Source organism: Castor canadensis, chromosome 2 (assembly GCF_047511655.1).
Source record: "Castor canadensis chromosome 2, mCasCan1.hap1v2, whole genome shotgun sequence".
NCBI lineage: Eukaryota > Metazoa > Chordata > Mammalia > Rodentia > Castoridae > Castor > Castor canadensis.
The window spans coordinates 77,231,493-77,243,379 of record NC_133387.1 but is presented as its reverse complement, the minus strand read 5'-3'; positions in this window follow the sequence as shown (position 1 = coordinate 77,243,379).

Below are 11,887 nucleotides of genomic sequence, written 5' to 3'. Positions count from 1 at the left end.
TTTATCAAAATAAGACAATCTATTATAAGAAAGATCATTCTTTTACATGTAGCACTAAAAATGAACTAAAATGCTGGCCATTGTAAAAAGCACTCTCAGCTGGGCACAGTGGTGCATTTGGGGGAGGTAGAAGCAGGAGGATTGCAAGTTTGGGGCCATCCTGGGCTACATAGGGAGGCCCCGTCTTTAAAAAAATTTCTTGCTGGGTACTGGTGGTTCATGCCTATAATCCTAGCTACTCAAGAGGTAGAGATAAAGAGAATAGCAGTTTGACGCTAACCCAGGCAAATAGTTCACGAGATCCTATCTTGAATAAAACACTCATCAAAAAAAGGGCTGGCAGAGTGGCTCAAGGTGAAGGCCCTGAGTTCAAGATCCAGTACCAAAAAAAAATTCTTATTTCCTTATTTCAAAGCAGGTATTATGTTGATATATGTGAATCTTAATTTTTTTCTTTTTCTTTTCTTTTTTTGATTTGTTTTGATTTGCTTTGGTTGAGGTAGTATCTTACTATGTAGCCCAGGCTAGCTTCAAACTTGCAATCCTCCAGCCTCAGCTTTCTGAGTGCTGGGATTATAGACATGAGCCACCACACCCAGCTAAACTGTGCATCTTAGGATTCAAGAAATATGGTTGTAAGAAACAAAATGTTAATGCTAATCTTGATTTTTAAATTCAGATTTGCTAATTCACATTTCTCTGGATCCCAGAAATAGTTAAGTTGCTAAAAGAAAAAGTAACTTTTTATATTTGTTTAAAATTCAAAAGCAAGTACTTTTAAGTGAATAAAAATCATTTAGTATATTTTGAATTCATCATTTCCAATCTATTCACCCAAAAAGTAAATTGAAAACTGTCTGACCTAGAATTTTGATATTATTTTCACTTGCTGCTATACTTTAGAACACAAGAGTGAGAGTTTTGGAAACTTAGTAGATGTTTGAATTTGGACAAGTTGTATAACTTTTTCATGACTTCATTTTTCTCATTTGTAAATAAGGATAATCGTTGTGATTCTCTTATAATCTTGTTGAAAGATTAAAATAAGATACAGTGATTAAACTTAATGGCGCCTAGCACACTGTAAGTACTGAGCAAATGTAAATCGTTATTGTCATTACACATCTAGGAGAAACAGACATACAAGCAGTACAGAATTCAGTTCCAGATTCTGTAGTTAAGAAACAAACCATCTCAAAACACAGTACAAGGTCGATTTTATCATGTGCACTGATTCTGTGGATCAGGACTTCATACAGAGCACAGCTCCACGATGTTGGGGACCTCAGCTGGGAAGCCGTGGTGGCTGACAGAAGTAGGGCAACTCAGCAGCTGAAAGCAAGACTTGTGTTAATGAGGAGTCTTCACTCGGACGTAGCAGTTGGTGGGGGCAGTTAGCTGGGACCTCAGCTGGTCTGTCAGCCAGAAAACCTATCTGTGACTTCTCCGTGAGATCACTTTGGTGTGATCGCTTAGTTTGGGTATCGCACAGCATATGACTGGATGCCAAGAGCAAGCACCTCAGGAGAATCAGGCAGAAGTGGTTTTGGTTTTATGACCTAGACTTTGAGCTCAAAAAGCATCACATAGACCTTCAGATATATGAGGAAGAAACATCAAGGTCACGTTGCAAGAACACCTGGAATGAAGATGCTGTTGCAAACGGTTTGGAAATACAATCTGAGAGAGGGCATAGGAGACAGAGAGAGAAATTTTTAGGAATTCCAGGTCATAAAAGCAAAACCACTTCTGCCTGATTCTCTTGAGGTGCTTGCTCTTGGCATCCAGCCATATGCTGTGTGATACCCAAACTAAGTGATCACACCAAAGTGATCTAACATATGTATATATTATTATATAGATAGATTTTATATATACAACACATATGTATACTTACATGAACATAAACAGCTTACCTGTTTACACTAGGTAAGCAGAGAAAATCAGTGGAGTTAGCACAGTCCTAGAAAAAAAGGTAAACACAAACAATTTTATTTGTAGGCACTCACAGGAAAATGTTTAGAACTTTTAACATATAGACTTCTTCAGAGACTCATTTTTTTCTTAATTTTTCTTTAACTCCATTGGCTACAACCTGAACTTACCTCAGAGATTTGTGCTTTTTCTTATTGTCTGGATTCATACTCCCTAGTTTTCTTAAGTAATGTTTTATTGAGCTGGTAAAATTATGTTATTTAGAAAGATTTCTTTTTAAAATAATTAAGGGAATTTTATTATAATTTGATACTTAAACCAAAAGGAATCCTGGACACTTAAAAAAATGTATGTCATAGTATGAAACAAATTATAGAACTTTATAAAATAACCTAATAAAATAGTGATACTTTCATCTAAACAGTGCACAAAGTTCTGTTTTAAGATTGGTATTTACCTAACATCTTGCTAAAGAAGTTAGGAAAAAACTCCTTCTTAAATTAAAAAGCATAACCACTCTCAATGGACAGATCTGTATCAGAAAATATAAAAACAAATTGAGAGTAGTAAACCATTTTCACAAATAAGCTAGTTTTGACTATTAAAAAAAATACCTACCTTGAATTTTTTTTCATTAAGAGTTTATATAACACTTACACAGCTTAAAACAAAATCCCAAATTTGGTGATTGGTTTCAGAAACCAAGCTATTAAGTGGACATAGTTGGAAGACTCTACATGATAGTAATTTTAAATGCATGTGAGTATACACACACGAAAAGTAGAGTAAGCCAAGAAGTAAAAGCTTTTAAGCGGTGTCATTCTAATTTGTTTGTTAGTTTTAAGTATCATTGTTACCTAAATCTCATTACCAGTGGTTTAAATCCTTCCCTATTTAACAAGCTTCTGTATCTGAGACATCGATATTTCAAGCTTTAGTTTCAAATTTTAATCGCTTCTCAGTCTTTTGACTAAGATCAAGTGTAGTTTCAAAATTTAGAATAAACAATTAAAAGTGAGTCCTTTACCATTTTACCATTGGATATGAATTATCATTTAGAGTAAAACAACAGTTAAAATATTTCTGCAGTCAGCAAAGTATTACCAGAGATCTATTTCTGCATTTCACCTCCAGGTCATCTATCATCAGGATGGATGGACCTTAACAAGAGCACCAAAGACCAATGGGTGCTACCTGTTTTACAAAAACATGCTGGCCATTTCAACGCAATCTCTCTAAAAGGAAATAATAATTTCAGACCTTGAATCTTGACAAACATTCACCTTCCTGTAAACCGTGGCTACTAAAAGGCCCACGCTTCATTATCTTTGCCATAATAGATATATTTATGGAAATATCACAATAAAAACTCCCTGTGGAGCCATCATAAACAAACAAAAATGTCTTTTTAAAAAAAAAAAATGAAGGGCAGGAAGGTAAAACAGTTTCTGTCTAGAAGTTGGTACCAGTGAAACTGGAGAAGATATAAGGAAAGGGTGTAGGAGGGTGAATATGGTAGAAATATTATGTACTCATGTATGAAAATGGAAAAATGAGACCTGATGAAACTATATGGGGAAGAGGGGATAAAGGAGAAAGATGGAGGGGGTAAATTTAACTAAGATATATTGTAAGCACTTTTGTAAATACCACAATGTACCACTAGTACAAATACCATATGCTAATAAATAAATAAACATTTTAAAAACAGGAAAAATGTTCCATTTGAGAAATGGACATTATTATTCATTTTCACCTATGGATCTAAATTCAAAGCCATCATTGAATAGGAAGTAGGAGGAGTTAGTTTAGCAAGCTCTGACTTGAAACCACAGGTGGGACCCCAGGGGAAGGTAACTAGTTAGCCACCATCACCTACTGGAAACAGCTTCAGGGAAGGCTAAGAATTTTTCAGACACAAAAAGGATATAGAAAAGGCCTTTGGGTTAAGAACACTCCCAAGCTTCTCATTCCATTTCCTACAAATAGCTTTTTGTGTTTTGTTTGTTACCTTCAGGGCTCTCAGTTTCATAGATAACTGTCAACAGCATCAGTGAGCTGTTAAAATGCAGACTGCTGAATTAGCAGATCTGAAACTCCCCTAAAATAGACTACTTAAAATGAAATATGGTCTATCTTCAAATTTAAACAGTAACTAGATCTAGCTTATCCAACTGTTATTAAAGGTTTCACTTCAGTGAAGGTATAGTTAAAAAAATATATGATAAACTGTATAAGACATATTTATCTCAGTCTACTGATATTTGGTTTTATATTAAACTGCTCAAGTTTTTAATTAGTTTGTTGCTTTAAACAGTAAATGTTCCCATGAAATCTTATTTACACCACTTTTTGGCATAGACTCACTTTTCCAAAGGCATATCAAAGTGTAACGTCAACTAGCCGGATATAGATTATCATAAAGTCCAAGATAACGAAAATTAACAATCTGACTTCATAACAATGCACTTGATCTTAGTCAAAAGCCTGAAAAGTGATAGTTCATAGCAATACAAAAGACACTGTTCCAAAGTATATGTAGCATTTAAAGGTTGCAGTATTAAAAGTGTTCAATCCAAAGTTAATTTTCTTTTCCCTCTGCTGTACCTAGATGCTCAAACTCATCAATGGCAAAAATTTTGATTGAAAGAACAAAAAGGGACCAGAAAAAAATAACGGTATGGAATAATAGTGTCCCTCCCTGAGGGCCAATCAAAATGGAATTCCAAAAATTGTTCAAGTAACCCATTGGAAGAAAGGGGAAAAAGGCTCATTCTGTTTAGGTTGGGATAGAAATTGCTGATGGTTTAGCCATCATTTTTACCAGTATAAGTTGTAGCCTAATTTCAGTTTCACTGTACTCTGAATTCTGATTACAATACATATGTCCACATTCAATGGACCCCACCAAAAGCCATTACAATCTTGGCCTCAATGTTAACTAAAAGGTGGACCAAGAAAAATAATACTTAGAGCTGATTGTTTGAACAAGAGGCCAATTTTCCAATAAAGCCTGAAATCAAGCAAGATTACAAGAGATAAAACACTTGGACTGCACTGAATTATACCCCTTAACTACCTCTCTCATACACACACAGAATAGCTTTGATTATTTTGCACTTGATTATAAAGCTATTAGCTACACTAATATGAAGACTAACCAAAGAGACTGTTATGCATCAATTATTAGCAATAATATTTCTGATATCTTTCATTTATCAGCACCTGTTACATATCAAACATCTTATATAAATTATTAATTCTTATTTATAAGCCCTGAAAGCAGATATTATCTCATCTACAGTATCTGTGCCAGAAGTTGAGCTTATATATGTCTGACTCTACCCACTGTATAGAAAAATTGCAAGAATTCTTTTTAATTATTCCACAGTGTCTTTTATATTAAGAGGAAATACCAAAAGAAAGTCCTAGTTCAGGAGAAAGAACAATTGCTAACAGGAATTAGATTGCCAAGTCTAAAATACAACCCAAATTAATTAAGATGTGTATGAGCAAGAGTAGACTAAATCCATGAATAGCCAAAGAAAACAGAACAAGAGAAAAATCCATCTGGTCACCATCAAGTAGGAGAGTAGAGTGTCAAATTACACTGATGTAGAGTCCAAGTTCTTACATGAGCAGCTTTTATTTGTTTATTTATCTATTTTTTTTTTTTTGTGGTGCTTGGGCTTGAACTCAGGGCCTTCACCTTGAGCCATTCCACCAGCCCAATTTTCTGTAATAGGGTTTTTTAAGATAGGGTCTCTTGAACTATTTGCCTGGGCTGGCTTCAAACTGCATCATTCTGGTCTCTGCCTCCTGAGTAGCTAGGATTACAGGAGTGAGCCACTGGCACCCAGTGAGGAGCTTCTTAAATGCTGTTTAAGTAGGAATTAACCACATGTGGAGTTCTAGAAATTGTAGGACAGCAGATAATTAAATGCTCCTGAATGCAAGTGACATAAATTGGAGAATCAAATCTTATGGTCAGATTTGAATGTAATGTGTGGGTTACTCTTCATTTCCTGGAAATTTCTTAATATATTTGCATGTCAGTATCACACCAGAGGTCCCCAGGGTCTTTTACTCTAACTAGCTGCTCTTTCTTTCAGAGTGAGATGATTTGGATTTCTTTGCCACTTAACTCCTCCTATGTCCCCATTTGTAAAGTAAGGGAGCTGGAGTAACAGATCTCTAAACCCATCCTCAAATGTAAAATCCTATGATTCTGTTGAAAATATTTTGGATATAAACTTCTAAGGCTCCTTGTTTGAAGACCATCATAAACATAATTCCTGTCAATTTGTGGGTTATTGCTCAATGACCAGTAACTTTTGTAAACATTAACACTTCATAATGACAACTCTTTATAAGTTTTTAGTCCTTTGGAATTGATTGGTTTTTTCTACTGTCTAGAACACACATAAATACAGCAGTTTTCTCAAAAAATGTCCACTTTTCTACCTTTTGCTTCCATGGCCATAAATTTCTTTTCATAGCAGCCAGATGGTATATTTTTTCCAATGGCAGTTAATATTGGTAGATTAGCACACCAGTTCCCATGATGGAAGATACAACGCAAAGCACAAACACCCAAACCAAGCCACTTACAATAGATAATTTGTGAAGGAAAGTAACTGTCATCAATCATCACAGCTCTGAATGTCTGAGGATCAGGGGTGACATTACTCTTTTAAGCAACCTAGTTCCTTATGTTAAATGGAATAGTGATATCAGCCCTGTTGTTTTACGAGCCAAATGAAATAATGTACCTAAAAGAGATATGCACCTGCAGAAGCATTATTGATGTTGAATGGGATAGGTAGCCCTGTGTTCTAGGAACTGGTTGTAAATGATCATATCAATAACACCGTGGTTTTGTTACATAAAATATCTATTTGGTGAGGATCTTTTTACCCTAATTTAAGATTTCCTGAAGTTTCTTCATGGAACGTTAATAAATGTTTTACAAATAACAACAGTGAAAACTTCTCTAAGTTTTTTTTTTAATCATACAGCCTAAAAGAATGCTTAGTTAAGCACTGTTAGACATTTATCTTGCAGAAATTTATAAGGCCTTTTGTACTCTAATATGCAATCTTCCACTCACACTCCATTACACAGTGATATCCAAACTCATTCAGCCATGCATCATTTTCCTAGGAAACATCTCTTGGCAATAATGCCTAACAAGTGTCATTTAAGAACTGAGCACTAATAACTGGCATTTTTTTTTTGTATGACTTACTGAATGAAACAAAACCTTACCCTAGAGCTAGAATTCCAGACAGACACATAGAAAGAAGGCAGTGGTGCAAATACTAATTCTACCTGGGTAAATTACTTTTCTAATGACATTAAAATAAATAGGGCTTCTGGGAAACAGATATTTTAGAGATAACATTTCTTTGAATCCCAGGTTTCCAAGTTAAAAGCAGAAGTAAGTGGATGTCATTCAGTCTAAATTTATTCACACACATTACCAGAGCTGTCTTTCTTCTCACTCTCTGCCCATTTTCTAGTAGCCCATATCTTGACTATTTCCTTTTCTAAACTATTCAAAACCCAAGGCCCTAAACTCCCTGGCTCATAATTGGGAGTCCTAGTAAAAGACAGGACAGAAGACTAAATAAGCACTTAGGAGCCAGACTGCCTGGATCAAAGCCCAATGTTCATTATAAAACATTTTCTAACTGTGTGACCTTGGGGAAGTTACTTCACTTTCCTTGGCCTCACTTTCCTTCTGTATAAAGTAAATATAATATAGCCATGTTTACTACCTAAATTTAGGAACTGATACATTTGAGAAAAATCTCTTTCTGTTCAAACTGCTACTACTTACCAAATTGATTCAGAACTAATTTGATTTGGATAGAATGATAGTCACCATTTTCCAGTTTTACTACTTAAACTCAATAACAAAATGGATTTGATAGTGAAGACCTTGTGGTACCTACATCACACAGTTGTTATGAGGATTAAATTAGTTAAACACATAATCTCTTTATTATCCCAGCTAACTGATATAATCTTCACAAGCAATGTTAATAATACACATCTTCTACAAAACTTATTATTTGACACAAGCTCATGGTTCTGTAACCCAAAGTTTTATGAAAAAGCCAATACTCAAATTTTATTTGTTTCATTTGTTTGTTTTTACTGGAGGACGTTTTTCAGGAAAGGAAAGAACATAAAGCTATGAACTAGGAGACTCATTTCTATCTCTGTCTTTACAAAGTACTAATTATAACATATTAGGCAGGGGAATAACCTCTGAAATATCAATTTATTCTCCATAAAAGTGAAACAAACACCTACCCTTCATACTTTATGGGATAGGCAGAGAAAATGAATACAAGAGTGCTGGAATCTGTAACCCTTAGGGAAAAAAAACACTTATTATTCCTATTAAGTCATTTTTTATTACATTTGTGGGATATAACCTCAAAATTATAGATCTAGTCCTAAAATTTACATAAAACTGACAGTCATAAACAAATCTTTTGTTGCAGAGGAAACCAGAGCATATTTCACACTAACTGGTAGAACAGTGATGCACAATAAAACATATTAGAGACAATACTCATTGAAACAACAAATATTTACCAGGTACCAGGAACTGTTCCTGTACAAATCATAGAGTATGTAACTCATTAGCTACAGAACCAGCTATTAATGTACATTTCCCCTCTCATCCACCATGTTGCTGATTTATAGTCTTTGCTCAAGCTTCCTTTCTTTGTAAAAATGGCGCTGAAGTTCATGAGACTAGAAATATTTGTAAGATCATGTTGCTAAAATGTTTGCATTTCCTCAAAAGGAAAGTCTAATTGATAACCCAGCTACTTATCAGTAATGTATCAGAGGGACTGATTTCCAATGGCAATGGCTGCTTTGTTGTGCATTTTTTTTTCTTCCCTGGAAATTTAATCAACTTTATCTAAAAGGGCATGAGTTCTTCCTGTATAGCAGCACCAAAGGTATTTGTAGAGCATTTAATATTTAGCCAATCTTTTATAGTCTCACTGTTTATTTTCCTCTTAGCAACCCCATGTTATTCATTTCCATCACACTCATTTTAGAAATGGAGAAGCTGAGACCCCAATGCATACACAATCTATCAAATAAAACCACCAATGTTATCCTCACTCTTTTAGTTAAGTGAGAAGTCAGTCATTAAGCTGAATAACACTTTTAGCTTTAAAAACTAATCCTCAAAGTATAATCTACCATATAAAGATAAATTAATTCCAGCAGGATTTTTTTTTAAAAGGCCTTGACAGAATATACATTCAATGCCATACAATAAAAAAAATTCCTGTGTTATCGAATGACAGTAACGCTGTTTTCTGTCTCTTCAATATCTTTTCCCCTTGTCTCAATTATCTGCTAAATTACGCATTTAATATGCTGCCAGCCTATCTCATATTATATGAAATAGCAAGATAAATAGATAACCCAGTCATCTAAAACCCTTAAGTTAAAAGCAAGGGAAAAATTCACTAAATCAACTGCAACTCCACAGCTACTGCATAACTTCTTTAATTCAAAAGCAATTTGCTTTTCTGAAGAAAGATCCTAAGCCCTGACTGTCTGAGGGCATTTCAGCATCATGCTCTCTGATCTCAGCAGTCCCCTTGTTGTCTAACACTTATTTTATTGAACGTATTGAATCTCATCCCCATCACAACTACTGTTTTGAATCTTTTCTTTCTCTAATACCCAGTTTCACATGCGTAGACAAAACCATCTTCTATATGCCAAGCAAGTTAGAATCAATGGCACTGAACTCCATCAGCTTCCCTCTACCTCCTCCAATTTTCTCCCTGTTATTAAAAAGCTAGTCCAGCTTCTTGTGGAGGAAAATCCTCCATTGTATCACTTTGATTCCTTGTCTCTTCACTTCCTGCCATTCTTTCCCATAGTCCTTTTCCTATTATCACTGACATTATCCCCCATGCAAGTCCTTCTCACTACTTGCCCCCACCTCTTGCCACCAAATTCTTGAGTTACTAATTACTCTTCACACAGTCACTTAAAAAAAAACCCTAAAAATTGACTTTTGCTTCAATCATCTACCTTGATGTCATATGTTAAGATATATTTATTCATTTAGGAAATACTTTTGAAGCACAGATTATGTGTAGTGCTAGGACTATAGTAGTGAGATGGAGATTGCAATCTGGGGGAGACAGCCAAAAATTAGGGAAACAAATCTGAAAAGGCTTGCAGATGTTGAGGTATGCTATGAAAAAAATGAATATGAAATGCATTTGAAAATGAATATGAAATGCATTTTAGAGCCCAGGTCCAATTGCAGGGATTCTACATGCAAAGTCCAGCCACTCATTCTAACATGATAAATAAAGAGATAGGTAATGGTGAAGGGCAGAGAAAGGAAGTTTACTATGCAGTATGGGCATACTACAGGAAGAGGCAAAGTAAGCACTTCTGCCCATCTTGGGGTACAGACATGAGCTTTAAGTCTAAGTAAGAAAGAATTGGGGCAGGTGGTGAGGAGTATATACAGTTAACAGTCCCAGTGATAGTTACCTGGCTGATCATTATCTCAGCCCTGGTTCTAGAGGTGTTATAAAGAAGTTGTTATCACTGTCATCACTTGAGGGCAGCAATCTGGTCAGGATAAGCAAGTCATTGTTTCCTGGTATGTGGGGTGGTCTCTCCTGTGGAGGTTCTGCTATTTCTTTCCTTTGGCATCAGTTTCTTCTGCCCCTCCTTGTAAAGATGTCATCAATCAGTCTTGTCCTTCCTGAATTCCAAGGTGGTTGCAAGATGAATGGCTCAGAGCAAAGACAGACAGAGATGCCAAGGTTTCCTCCTGTTTTTAGTTAATTCATGGGCCCAAGAAAGTAGTCAGGGTTTTTCAGCAAAAGCAGTTTTTAAGTACCTCTTAAAAACAGATAAAATGACAGATGATAGCAAGGAAAGCCTACCCACTTGAGTTTGATGGTCTCCAAAATGATGGCAAAAAAAAATAACCTATTGTTCTGAGAATGTAGGGTGACCCTCAGAATGGAGGAATGATCAAGTTCAATTCAGCAGGCAGACCATAAAGTGACAGTCCATGCACCTGGAAAGAGACCTGCTAGAATCGGGCAGTCATTGAATGCTCGGATTCTGATGTTAGTTTTTGTAGAAAATAAAATAAGGCAGGTAGAAAGTATTATCCAGAAGTAGCAGTTAACTTTGGTCCCACATTTCCCAAAGAGAGGTTCAACGTGAGGACCCAGGGATCCCTTACAAGTAAAAACAGAGCACAGAAATATCCAGAACTGACAAAACTGAGTTTCTAGCAAGTAGCATGAGGGAAGTCTGGGAATGGATAGCAGAGCCTCAGTTACTGAATGCCAGTTCTTGTTAGGTTCTAGAAAAGGAAGGATGGAGTCTTGTTTTTAAAGTACCAAGACAGGAGGTGATTAGGCACAAGAATCAAAAAAAGACCTCATAGGTAATAACTCAGAAATCCATTTACCAAAGCTAGGGTAACTTGTGGGGATTCTGAGCTCCTGAATTGGAGCTTTTGAATTGGAGAGAGTGAATATTAAGAAAGTCCAGACTTTTAATGACTGTTATTTCAAAGATTAAATCAAAGATCTCCTTGTTGCCATTTGTATGGACTGTGTTTGATTTATATCATCCACTACCCTTCAGACACAATATATATACCCATATTTATTCTCTTTCACTAGGCACCTTTTAGGCTAAAAATCTTAAAGTAAAATCGGTCCCCCACCCCTAGCCAGATGTAGTTGTGCATACCTGCAATCCTGTCTACTCAAGAAACAGGGATAGGAGGGCTACAGTCCAAGGCCAGCTTGGGTAAAATTAGCATGAGAACCTATTTGAATAAAACAAATTTAAAAAGCAAAAGGACTGAAGGTGCGGCTTAAGTGGTAGAGTGCTTGCCTAGTAAGCACATACAAAACAA